Source organism: Cervus elaphus, chromosome 24 (assembly GCF_910594005.1).
Source record: "Cervus elaphus chromosome 24, mCerEla1.1, whole genome shotgun sequence".
Taxonomy (NCBI): Eukaryota; Metazoa; Chordata; class Mammalia; order Artiodactyla; family Cervidae; genus Cervus; species Cervus elaphus.
Window position 1 is genome coordinate 51,543,663 of NC_057838.1, and position 12,177 is coordinate 51,555,839.

At 38.7% G+C, this 12,177-nt stretch overlaps 1 protein-coding gene across 11 annotated transcripts in view; it reads left to right on the plus strand.

The window, feature by feature from the left end:
- Positions 1 to 12,177, plus strand: part of FHIT (fragile histidine triad diadenosine triphosphatase) — a 1,484,422-nt gene that overhangs the window by 148,344 nt on the left and 1,323,901 nt on the right. The window contains exon 1 of one of the 11 annotated variants that reach the window (XM_043886322.1): positions 11,347 to 11,466. The exons of the other annotated variants lie outside the window; for them this stretch is intronic. The gene's annotated coding sequence lies outside the window, so the exon portion shown is untranslated. Of the gene's footprint in view, positions 1 to 11,346; positions 11,467 to 12,177 lie in introns of those variants that run through there. 11 annotated transcript variants of the gene reach the window in all.

The following is a 12,177-nucleotide window of genomic DNA, read 5'->3' on the forward strand; positions in this document are numbered from 1 at the left end:
CACCAAAGAATCTTAACTAATCTGTTGATTTGATGATGGTGGTGATGGTGAGGACTCTGAGTCAAACGAGAAGAAGGAGGGAGTAACAGCAGCTAACATTTACTGGCCATCTAATTTAATCTTATGAGGTAGATATTGACACATGCTTCCATTTTACAGAGGAGGAAAATGAGATTTAGAAAGGTTACATTGTCTTGCCAAAGGTCACATAAGTGGCAAAGCCAGGATTTGGACCCAAGTATGATTTGAGAATCCAAACTCCTAACCACTACACTAATTGAAATGAAAAAGAGAAAACACTGAAAGCATACATTCCTTTTAGGTCCATTTTTGACTTAATAAGTTATTTTTTAATCCTAAGAGGAGACCATTTCTCTTCTGTGTGTTCCATGATGCAAAACAGGCTGCAAAACATAAATGCTTTTTCCCCCCTTGCCTTCATGTGGTAAATTAGAATAATTATTGTTAGTTAAGGGATGTGAATGAAATGTCTTTATCAGCCAGCGAGTTAAATGGAATTTCTGTTTTAAACCACAGAAGATAATGCTGCCTTGACAGATTGTGAGTGACAGAAAGAGAAGTGTTTTCAGCAGGATGCGAATGGAGATGTTGCAAGAGAAAGCATAAATAGCAGAAACAAAAAGCTCTGGGGTTTTGGTATGGAGTGATGTCATCCATGTATTTTAACTCATTTGGTTCCTGACAATAAAATAACATGGTACCTTCACATTTTTTCCCCTGTTGATTTAAAAATGAGTGACCAAATGAAAGCAGGGAGGAAGAAAGAAATACCCAGAGACGAATCATTGTTGCTGATGGTAGATACCAATAGTAGTGGAGTTCAAATTTTATTTACTTTTTTTTAATCATTAAATGGTTCTTACATGTAATTATAAATATTTGTTATCCTGTTTCCTCTTATGATTGTTGTTGCCCATATCCATTCTGTCATATTCCTTCTCCCTGTCCCCCACTTTATCTCTGTACAACAGACACTCATAGCCACATGTATATATATGTTTTCTCCTGAGCACACCTGCACAGTCAAGTGTACTTATCCATTGAGAGGCCTGTGGCATTCTCTGTGGTGAATTTGGATAGGCATTTCCAAGCACTTTGTCAGCTCCTAGTTTTGCTCAGTAAAAGAATATAAGTGAAAAAAAAATATCACTCACTGTTCTTTTAGAAGAAAATGGTTATTTTCTTTTGCCTATTAATTAATTGATTAATTATTTATTTTTTTTAGTCTTGCTGCACAGCTTGTGGGATCTTAGTTTCCCTATCAGGGATCAGGAATCCACAACCCCTGCAGTGTGAAAGCAGAGTCCTAACCACTGGACCATCAGGGAAGTCCCTGAGACTATTTATTTTATTTAATTTTATTTATTTATTTATTTATTTTTAATTTTAATACTTAAAAGTCAAAGGCATAATCTGAGAATTAAAATGATCAAATATATTTAGCTTTCCAAAAAGTCATAATTTTGCCTTTGGTGTTGTCATTTTGCCACCAGTGTATGAATACTTCATTGTGGATTGTCATCAAAGTTTTAATTGCCTTTTAGGAGTGACTGTGTTAGTCCAACCTTCACCTGATGCTGGCTTCTCCAAAGATTTTTGCCAAGGGACTATTCTATTTTTACTTCAGTATTTCCAGTGAAGTGGAACTCCTTACTTATTAAAGCAACCCATTTTATCCTTGGACAGTGCTGTTGCGAGTTCTTTTTTTTTGTCAGACTGAAATCTCTTTATTTGTAGCTTCTTTTGCCCATTGGTTACATGGGCATGACTTGGGACTGATAGAACAAGAGTGGGCCTCTTAATGCATGATGCCTCTTTGAACTGACTATTGCTGTTATAATCTCCCTTCTCATTTCTCCTTGCCCCAGAGTTAAAATAGTCTGAGTAGAAATGTTCCTTCTGTGTTTTTCTGATTCAGTTCAGTCGCTCAGTCATGTCCAACTTTTTGCAACCCCATGGACCATAGCACGCCAGGTCTCCCTTTTCATCACCACTCCTGGAGTTTACTCAAACTCATGTCCATTGAGTCGGTAATGCCAACCAATCATCTCATCCTCTGTCATCCCCTTCTCCTCCCGCCTTCAATCTTTCCCAGCATCAGGGTCTTTTCAAATGAGTCAGTTCTTCGCATCAGGTGGTCAAAGTATTGGAGTTTCAGCTCCAACATCAGTCCTTCCAATGAACATTCAGGACTGATTTCCTTTAGGATGGACTGGTTGGATCTCCTTGCAGTCCAAGGGACTCTCAAGAATCTTCTCCAGCATCACAGTTCAAAAGCATCAATTCTTTGGTGCTCAGCTTTCTTTATAGTCCAACTCTCACATCCATACATGACTACTGGAAGAACCATAGCCTTGACTAAACGGACCTTTGTTGGCAAAGTAATGTCTCTGCTTTTTAATATGCTGTCTGTGTTGGTCTTAACTTTTCTACCAAGGAGCAAGCGTCTTTTAATTTCATGACTGCAATCACCATCTGCAATGATTTTGGAGCCCCAAAACTAAAGACTGCCACTGTTTCCACTGTTTCTCCATCTATTTGCCATGCAGTGATGGGACCGGATGCCGAGATCTTTGTTTTCTGAATGTTGAGCTGTAAGCCACCTTTTTCACTCTCCTCTTTCACTTTCATCAAGAGGCTCTTTAGTTCTTCTTCACTTTCTGCCATAAGGGTGGTGTCATCTGCATATCTGAGGTAATTGATATTTCTCCCAGCAATCTTGTTTCCAACTTGTGCTTCATCCAGTCCAGTGTTTCTCATGATGTACTCTGCATAGAAGTTAAATAAGCATAGTGACAATACAGCCTTGATGTACTCCTTTTCCTATTTTTCTGATTATTTGGCTTTAAAAATTAAAAAAAATTTAAAAATGTTTACTGTGCTAAAAAAATATACATATATGAACATAAACTTTACCATTTTAGCCAGTTTTAAGTATATAGTTCTATGATATTAAGTACATTGACATTGTTGTGTAGCTATCACCACCATCTCTCTCCAGAATTTTATCTTCCTCATCTGAAACTCTGTATCCATTAAGCAATAATTTCCTGTTGCCCTCTCCCTGCAGCCCTGCAACTACCATTGAACTTTCCTCTGCTATAAATTTGACTATTCCTAGGAACCTCATGTAAGTGGAAACATACAACATTGATCCTTTTGTGACTAGCTTATTTCACCTAGCATGATGTCTCCATGGTTCATTCATGTTGTGACATGTGTCAGAATTTTTTTCCTTTTTAAGAATGAATAATATTCCACTGTATGTATACCACATTTTGATTATATTTTCATCCGTTGATCAGTTAGTGAACAGATGTTGAGTTTCCTGAGTGTGCTTTTGAATATGCACACTCCTGCCTGTCAGAACCCACTTCCGTCTACAAGTCTGTGTCTGTTGCATATTAATGTTCATAACGCCATTAGGTACTATGAGCTCTGGATCTACTCCTTGATTTAATCCTTATGTGTTGTGGATGGATAAAATACCCACATTTTAAAACTGCAAAGTAGGCAATGGTCAGTGCCATCGGAGAACCAGAAACAGACTGGATACTGGAATTAAGGGGCAGCACTGAAAGCTTCCAGCTGAGAGGATGAGGTAGCTCTCCGGGAAGTTCTGGGGCTCAGAAAAAGAGAAGCATGGTAAACAGGTAGAAAGTGGGCAGAGAGTTCCCTGGTGGCTAGTGATTAGGATTATGGGCTTTCACTGGCAGGGCCTGGTTGGGGAACTCATATACCGCAAGCTGCTCAGTGCCGTGAGGCAAAAGACAAACAAAAAACCTTCAAACCGAAAAAACAATGATAATAAAAAAAGAAAAGAAAGTAGGGAAGGTACTCCTGAGGAGTAGCTTGAGTCAGAGCAGAGGGACATGAGCATGTCCCTCACTGTTGACTTGTTTATTGACTTTAGGCTGGCACGTAGGGTATTTATATGGCAGTGCTCCAGGGCCAATTCACGGGACCTCTGGTATCTTCTCTGTCTGTAGCAATGAATTGTCTTTTATTCTGCGGTTATGTGCTTCATCTCATTTGGTGAGTGTGTGTGTGTGTGTGTGTGTGTGTGTGTGTGATTCAAATGGCCTTTCTTTCCTTTATTTATTTATTTTTTTCTTTCTTTCCTTTAAAATGATGCAGATAATGATAGTTTTGTTCTGTTTTCATGCCCCGATTGGCCAAATAAAAATTAAATGACTCAGACTATCTGTGTTTTTAATGAAGCTTTTCAGGAGTGTTAAAGACAAAGTCTAAAGAAATGAGTCTGGCAAATATCTATTAAAAGATGAAAGAAAGGGAATAGCAATAAATATTCATAAAGCGTTTACCATGTGGCAGAACCATGATAAGCCTTTTACGGTTGTTGACTCACAACAGTCTGAAGAAGTTGTAGATCAAACTACAATCCTCACTTTACATGAAGGAACTGAGGCTCCAAAGTTAAAGTAACCTTCAAAGCTTTATACACCTCATAAATCAGTGAGCTAGGGAATGCACCCAGTAGTCAGACCCAAGAGCCTTTCTCACCACACTGTCTACCTTTCTGTAGCAGGTTCTTTTTTTAAGCACTATTCATTTTGTTTATTTATTTATGGCTGTGCTGGGTCTTCATTGCTTCTCTCAGGCTTTCTCTAGTTGCAGTGAGCGGGGCCTACTCTCTAGTTTTTGGTACTCGGGCTGCTCATTGCAGTGGCTTCCTTGTGGCTTAGTTGTTCTGTGGCATGTGAAATCTTCCCAGACCGTGGCTCAAACCTGTGTCACTTCATTGGTAAGCAGATTCCCAACCACTGGATCTCCACAGAAATGTCCCTTAGCAAGTTCTGTGTCAGCCAGCCCTGAATAAAATTTTAATGAGGTGGGTGAATGTAGAGCCTATTATAGAGAGTGAAGTAAGTCAGAAAGATAAAGATAGACACCGTGTATATATATATAGAATATATATATATAGAATCTCCACTCACACACACACACCCCCATACCCCCCCCCCTATATATTTACTGATGATCCTACTTTTAGGGCAGCAAAGGAGACCCTGACATTTTGGACACAGTGGCTGGAGGAGAGGGTGGTATGATTTGGAAGAATAGCACTGAAACTTATACATTATCATGTGTAAAAAAGCCAGTGCTCTGTGACAACCTAGAGGGGTGGGATGGGAACGGAGGTGGGAGGTGGGAGGTGTCTCTTGAAACAGGAAGTGAAGTGAAGTGAAAGTTGCTCAGTAATGTCCAACTCTTTGTAACCCCATGGACTGTAATCCATAGAATTCTCCAAGCCAGAATTTTGGAGTGAGTAGCCTTTCCCTTCTGCAGGGGATCTTCCCAACCCAGGGATCGAACCCAGGTCTCCCGCATTGCTGGTGGATTCTTTACCAGCTGAGCCACAAGGGAAGCTCCCAATAGAGAGGGGACATGTGTGTACCTAATGCTGATTCATGTTGATGTATGGCAGAAACCATCATAATATTGTAAAGTAATTATCCACTGCGCCACCCCCCCCAAAAAAAAAAGTTGTCTGTGAGCTATTGGTTCAATAAACATTCCTCCAAGAAAATAATAATGTAATAGTGATTGGGGGGCAAATACTTTGATGCCAATTATATTACACATGGGAACCATCACCCTATCTCCATCCCAGCCTAGTTTTCCTTCCACTGTTGCTGATATTCCCCAATTTCATGACTCGTAACCAGTGCTGGCATTTATAATACATTTCAGCTCTTTCTGTCCTAGCCAAACCTGCAGTTTCCTTGATGTTTTCCTGGCAGGTAAAGCAGGATAAGGCTGCCTTTTGGTGTAGAATGCATACATTATATATTGCAGTTCTTTCTCAGCCTTTTGGGTGGCTAACTTTTTGTGTTAGAAGAATAGAGAGGAATTTTGAAATTAGGGATTTTTTTTTAAAATGATTTTGGATGACTGCAAAATATGAAGCTCTTCATGGCATCGAGTGAATATCTTCTCTTCTCTTGCAAACTTTCTTTGATGGCTCCTACGGAATAGAATTTCCAATATATTTTCTCAGAAATTTTGTTGACTGGCACCATGACATTTCTTTAAAGTGTACCTTTACACTTTTTAAATTCCACAAAGGCTTGTCATCATAGGAAGCAAGGGACTCAGCTTTGATCTGCAAAATTAACTCTACAAGGTAGCATGTTGTTATTCTATTTAGAAGACTTGAAAGCAGATCCAACAATTCAATTATATTTAATTTGTAATTAACTCCCTCCTAAGCAGCTAATGGTGCATAACTTGGACACTAGTGTTCTGGATGGGCAAGGAGAAGAATAAAATGGCTTATTTTAGAGAAAGCTTATCTTAGATAGGGTCCCTACAGTTGTAGTAGTACTTCTTGGGATGACTTTCTGGCTCCAAAACAAAACTCTTCTTTGAAGGGTGTCTGGTGACATACAGAGTAGGTTTTCAGCAGCTGAGACTGTGATGTTTGACCCCGATACGTGGGAAAGAGATGATTGGTCTCAGAGTAGGCATCTGACCTGGTTATGCCAATCAGATTCTCTCTTCTGAGAATTTGGAATTTTGAACTGAGAGCAAAAGATAGGTTTTGATGCTATTTCAGTCACTTAAATGGCAGTGCTCTAGAGGGAGGTCTTTAAGTTTCTGCCTCCCGTTTCTCTTGAGCTACCTTGATTCCTGTTCTTCAAAAAACTTGGTTATTTGATTCTTCCTTCAATTTTGTGAGCTACTGCAGCATTTTTCCAGGAAGTTCCTCTTGTTATTGAATAGACTTTAGGGTTCGTCTAGTTTTCTTGCCATCAAAGTTAATGACAATACAGAAATCAAAGAAATTAATTCTTTACCAAATTTGTTAATGCAAGTGATGTCTACTTGGTGGCAATTAGTATAGTTTTTAATTATGTGTGTGTTTGATGGGAAATTAGTATTTTACCATATGCTATAGTGCCTTATTGTTTTCATCATCATTATCATCACGAGCATCATGACAACCCTTGTTTATACAGAAATTTCTACCCAACCAAAAATTAAGCATTTTTCACACAAAAATAGCATTTGCTATGTGATTACAATAATACTGTTAAGTGGACACTATCTTTATCCTTGTTTCATACTTTGGGAAGCTGAGGCAAATAGCATTGCTTGAAGTCATGCTTCTGGAAAGTGATGGAGAAATGATTTCAGTCTAGGTTTGTCATGCTTCAAAGAAAGATGATACTCTTAAGTTTTGCACTGTAGTGTAGAAATGTAATTCTGCCCAAAGATGTTGTATTCCCTGGTTTATTGGTTTCTTTATGTTGAATATGGAAATGGGATAATTCTGTAGTTTTGGAAATTTAATACTCTATTTTAGTTGGCTTAATTATACTATCCCTTCTTTTTTGTAGGTTATCTTGTTTGATGAGGCCAGAGATTAGGCAGTCAGGGTACCAGATTAGATAAATTGTCCTGAGAAGACCTCTTTGAGGAGGTGACATTGGAACTGAGACAGAATGATAAAAATGAGGCAGCTATGAAAAGATCAGACACAGAATGTTCCAGGAAATGGGAAGAACAAATGCACAGGTATTGATTTGGGAATGAACATGGTGAGGTTAGAGGAAAAGAACCTCTGGAGAGGAGAGGAGTGAACAAGGGAATCAGTGATAAGAGATGGATGGAGAGGAAGGCTAGAACTGAATCATTTAGGATCTTATAGGCCATAGTAAGGAATATGGATTTTATCATAAACACAATGGGCTAGCCTTTAGGAAATTCACAGGAGAGGAACAATATGGTATGGTGGATTTCTCCTGGGAATGATAGAGGAGCCAGCAACCCTCCTGTAGAACATACAGAAGGCTAGGCGAAATGAAGAGAAAATATTTATTTAAAGGCATTGAAGAGCTGCTAAGGTATCCAGGACTTGAGGGGCCAAAATACTGCAGAAAGGAAGTATACTGCAGTGACCTCAGGAGTCTCACTCTTTTTCTTTTTGAAGCATTTGTGGATTTGTAAATGGTCAAGTTACGAGAGTCTAAAAGGCCTAATAGAAAATCCCTGCTAAGAAGTAGGGAAGTTGAGCAGAGGTTTTGGCAGTCCTAAGGATACACAAATCCAAAACAGTGTAATAGAAGACTCAACAGTATATAAAAAAGGTATTATGGTATGACAAAGCTGTATTTATTACAGGAATGAGAGGTTGGGTAACATTAAAATACCAAATAATGCTAACAAGGAAAAACCATATGATCATCTTAATAGAAATTCAACATCTAATCTTGACAAAAACTTTTCGCAAATTCAGAATATAAGTAAACATCCTTAAGGGAAGAATATTTAGAAAACACAGAGTGAGCATCATCAGGCTTAAGTGAAATACTGAGATCCTTATTCTGTAGTTAGGTATGAATTAAGGGTGATAACACCACTTCTGTTCAGTCTGATATAGGAGGTCCAAGTGAATGCTGTGAGGCTAGGAAAAGAAATAAAATATATAAGGATGAGAGACAAAGCAATAAAATTATATAATTTTCAGAAGATATAATTATATAGTATAAATTTAACAAATGAATTTAGCAACTTTGCTGGATACAAAGTCATATGAAAAAACTATTGTATATATGTATATCTGCAAAAAGGAATTATAGAATGGAATTTTTAAAAGATACTATTTTAAATCAATCCAGCAACATATAAAGAGGACTATAAACTATGATGAAATTATATTTCCCAATATATGAAGTTGAACAATCATATGCACGCGTGCATGCATGTTAAGTTGCTTCAGTTGTGTCTGACTCTTTGTGACTCTGTGGACTGTAGCCCACCCAGCTCCTCTGTCCATGGGATTCTCCCTCAAGAATACTGGAATGGGTTTCCATGGCCTCCTCCAGGAGATCTTCCTGATCCAGAAATCAAACCCACAGTTCTTATGTCTCCTGCATTGGCAGGCAGGTTCTGTATCACTAGTGCCACCCAGGAATCTCAGAACAATCATGTATCTATATCCAGAATTATGGCTTCCCTGGTGACTCAGATGGTAAGGAATCTGTCTGCAATGCCGGAGACCTGGGTTCGATCCCTGGGTAGAGAGGATCCTGGAGAAGGGAATGGCAACCCACTCCAGTATTCTTGTCTGGAGAATTCCATGGACAGAGGAGCCTGGTGAGCTCCTCCATGGGATCACAACGAGCTGGACACGACTGAGTGACTAACATTTATCCAAAGTTACCCTGTACTGTGTACAAAATTAACTTGAAATACATTGCAGATAAAAACATAAACACTAAAACTGTAAAAAAAAAATCTAGAAGAAAACATGGAAGAAAGTTTTTATGAAATTAGGTTAGTCAAAGATTTCATAAATATAACAGTAAAACTAAGATCTCTAAAAGAAAAGAAAAGATAAATTGGGCATCATGAAGTTTGAAAGCTGAATGCTTTAAAATATGCTACTAAGAAAATGAAAAGATAAGCAACAAAATGGGATGAAATATTTGCAAATAATATCTGATAAAGTACTTATCCACATGCATAAAAAACTCTTACAGGTTAGTAATAAGACAAACCAAATTATGTTTGTTAATGACAAGTAAGCGCATGGGAAAATGCTCAGATTATACTACTCTAATGGCAGAAAATGAAGAGGGACTAAAGAGCCTCTTGATGAGGGTGAAAGAGAAGAGTGAAAAAACTGGCTTTAAAACTCATCATTCAAAAAGCTAAAATCGTGGCAGCTGGTCCCATAATTTCATGGCAAATAGATGGGGAAACAGTGGAAACAGTGACAGATTTTATTTTCTTGGGCTTCAAAATCACTGCAAATAGTGATTGCAGCCATGAAATTAAAAGTTGCTTGCTTCTTGGAAGAAAAGCTATGACAAACCTAGACAGTATATTAAAAAACAGAGACATCACTTTGCCAACAAAGGTCCATCTAGTCAAAGCTATGGTTTTTCCAGTAGTTATGTGCAGGTGTGAGAGCTGGACCATAAAGAAGGCTAAGTCCTGAAGAATCAATGCTTTCGAATTGTGGTGCTGAAGAAAACTCTTGAGAGTCCCTTGGACAGCAAGGAGATCAAACCAGTCAATCCTAAAGGAAATCAGTCCTGAATATTCATTGGAGGAACTGATGCTGAAGCTGAAACTCCAATACTTTGGCCTCCTGATTTGAAGAGCCAGCTCATTAGAAAAGACCCTGATAATGGGAAGGTTACAAGGCAAAAAGAGAAGAGGGTGGCAGAGGATGTTATGTTTAGATAGTGTCACTGACTCAATGGACATGAATCTGAGCAAACTCCAGAGATAGTGAAGGACACAGGAACTTGATGTGCTGTACTCCATAAGGTTGCAGAGTCAGGCACAACTTAGCAACTGAACAACTGTAACAATATAACAGATGAATAAATTGGGAGAGGATATGAAGTGTGTTTCTAGGGTGCTGGTAACATTCTATTTCTTGATTTGGGAGTGGTTACATGTGTACTCTGTGAAAACTCATTATAATTCATTTACATTTTTGTGTGTAAGATACATTTCATTAAATAAGTATTTTGGAGAATGGACTGGAGCAGTGCAAAACAAGGTTGGGATTTAGGAAGTTCCAGTGAGATGATGATCTGGGATTCAGGGTAGTGGTAGAGAGAGAAAGAAGCAGACAGATTTGAGAGACAGTGTGGAGGTAGTCTGGCTACCTCCACATGACTTAGTGGTAAGAGTATATGGGTTGAATGGTGTCCCCCTAAAAGATATTTGAAATCCTAACCCCATTGCCTCAGAATGTGACCTTCATGGAGACAAGATCAATGCAGATGTAAGTAGTTAAGAATACCCTAGTGGAACAGGATGGGCCCTTATTAGAGTGTAACTGGTATTCTCATAAGAAGAGGAAAAGAGACACAGATACACAGACACCTTAGAGGAGACTGTGATGACAGATGCCGAGGTTAAAGTGATGGAATTACAAACTAAGAAATGCCAAGGATTGATGGCCCGTACTAGAAGCTAAGAAGAGGCAGAAAGGATTCTACCCAGAGTCTTAGAGGCAGCATGACCCTATCGACTAATCATCTCTAGAACTGTAAGATAGTACATTTCTTTCGTTTAAGTCATTCAGTTTGAGGTATTTTGTTATAGCAGCCCTAGGAAGCTAATATAGGGAGGATGGAAAGGACATGCATAAGAATGACTACCTGTTTTCAGCACCTGAATGGATGAACTGATCAAATTGAACTTTATATGGATCATCAAGGCAGATTTTGAACATTTAATTATGGATATGATGATGCTTTTCAGCAGACAGTAGAATATAATGCATCAAGGATTCTGCATCTTAAGAAAGCGTTTTGTTTCTCATTCTGCATTCAGCCGGGAATTCACCTAAATCTCCTTGTCCGGTCAGGAGTATATCTTCTTCTTAAAGCCTTTTGGAGAAGGGATCACAGCCTCCCTTAGAATTGTTTGGAAGGACAGCAGCAGGAGAAGCAGGTTGGTGTGAGTACTTAACTTGTCCTTTCTTGTTTTTTCCAACTTGTGGAGCACAGCTGGGAGTGAAACCCTGGAGACAGCAGCTTCTCTGTTTTATTATGCTTCAGGAAACCTGAGCAAGGAAGCAGGGTCCTGAAAATTAGTTGTGTTTCCTTTTCTGCTTCTCAGTCCTGGTACAGGAGATTTGCTAGGGCCCGGACTCTTTTAATCTTTTCAGGGGCAGTGAGAGATGGTTCTCTGTCAGAGGCTTCTCTCCAGGCTGCCATGAAATGAAGAGGAAGCAAAGTCCAACTGAGTTTAGGTCTCTGCTCTTTCTCTTTTTTGTAGTAGCCTTTTGACAAGACTGGCCTTCTTCCTGCTTTTTGCAGATTTTATCCAGTGGCCTGCATGTGAATTCAAACAAACTTTCTCATTGTTTTTCTTCCTGCTGTGACAGCCAGGAATGTTTGCCCATTGGTGGGAAATGCCCCACTAATCCATCACTTTGAAAGCTGTCAGGTTCTCTGTTGGCTCCAGAAGAGAAATAATTGAGACTAATCAAGCACCTTAAATATTCAATATGATTAGAGGAAAAATGAATGGATTCTGTAAACTCACATTGATACTAAATTCTGCTTGCAGTTAGTCTTGGACATAAATTTCAGAAAATTATATGTAAATGTACTCATTAGTGTACTGTAATATCGAACATCTATTTTGTCTCTGAGCAAT